The 1478-nt window shown below is 45.7% G+C and overlaps 1 pseudogene; it reads left to right on the top strand.

Annotated features, from left to right (window-relative positions):
* Window positions 1-502: 502 nt before the first annotated feature.
* Window positions 503-970, top strand: LOC102868315 (annotated as a pseudogene).
* The last annotated feature ends 508 nt before the right edge of the window (window positions 971-1478 follow it).

The following is a 1478-nucleotide window of genomic DNA, read 5'->3' as shown; positions in this document are numbered from 1 at the left end:
GAGTCCTCGACGCTTGGGTACATTTCATCCTCTCTCCAGGTTCATAGGGTTTCCAGAGGCAAGCTATTATGGAAGTGGATGCCACTCCTCCTTCCAAGATTGTTTTCATTGGGGAGGTCCACCCCACTCTCTGTCTGCATTGGGTAACCAGCCATTAACACATTTGACACATCAGTGTCACAGTGTTCAGCTTCACAGAAACCACAAGTGACTGTTGTACAGCAACTTGTACACCAGGGCTATATGACCTAGAGGAATGTCTGAACAAAAACAATGAAAGACTGGCACGAGGGACCTACAGTGTCTTAGCAGCCCTGCATGCTCGGTTGCAGGGAAAATCCCTGCCCCAGACCCCCATTTATCTGGCATGTCCGCTCTGCCAACCCCCTCATGGGCCCCAAAAAAACAACCGCATGTGCTCAGAGTTCTCAAACCTACCATGCCTCCAGAAGCCAGAGACTGGATTCAGCTGGCATTAAATATCCCAAAACAGGGCGCAGCTATGGCGGCTCGTGTCCTTTCCGCCTGCGTCCATCGCCTGCCCGTGGCCTTTGCGCCGCTGTCCCAGGCCACCTTGTTGACCGGTGCTCGGCCACTGAGCACTGCCTTGTGCTCCGCGGGAATCCAGACGAGGCGTCAGGTTCCGCAGCCGGTCTCGATATTCGCACAGGTTCCTGAGGGAGTCACACAGTGCCGTCAGTACAGTGATGCACCTCCATTGACGTCAGAGAGAATCCAGGAACGGGTTCTTTATGTCTTGAAGCTGTATGATAAGATTGACCCAGAAAGGCTTTCAGTAAATTCCCATTTTATGAAAGACCTGGGCTTAGACAATTTGGACCAAGTGGAGATTATCATGGCCATGGAGGATGAATTTGGGTTTGAAATTCCTGATATAGATGCAGAAAAATTAATGTGTCCACAAGAAATTGTAGATTACATTGCAGATAAGAAGGATGTGTATGAATAGAATATAAGGCCACCTCTCTTCCCTGAGAGAAGACTCCAAATGACTCTGGCGAGCATCTAGAAGTGAGAAGGCCTGTTAGCATCATTGCCCATTTGGACGGAGTAATTCTGCTCAACTTGTATTTAAATTGTCTAAGTGTTTTGTCCTTTGACAATAAATCTATAAGACTAAAAAAAAAAATCCCAAAACACTAGGCAGGCTTGGCCTTTCAGTGTTATCTTCTCTAGTGCTCATTATTATTTCTCTTTAAATTTGCTTCCCTCCCCCTTACTTACTTATTGTTGTTGTATACTGTACAGTCGGGGACCCACTCATAGATGACCCTCCAGCAGTTTTCAGACACAGTAAATCAAATGGGAAGATATTTCCTACCTTTCTACTATGGAGCGACTATTGAACTAGAACTGTTAGCCTTTGAGTTGATAGCACAGCTCCTTATCATGAGGTAATCAGAGCTAAAATCTAATGAAGTAGTTTTCATAAGTTATATATGTTTATATAGATAGAT

This window comes from Elephantulus edwardii, unplaced genomic scaffold (genome assembly GCF_000299155.1).
Source record: "Elephantulus edwardii isolate Elephantulus edwardi_28Jun2011 unplaced genomic scaffold, EleEdw1.0 scaffold00025, whole genome shotgun sequence".
Taxonomy (NCBI): domain Eukaryota; kingdom Metazoa; phylum Chordata; class Mammalia; order Macroscelidea; family Macroscelididae; genus Elephantulus; species Elephantulus edwardii.
The sequence above is the reverse complement of the archived record's forward strand: the minus strand, read 5'-3'. Positions and strand labels throughout refer to the sequence as shown.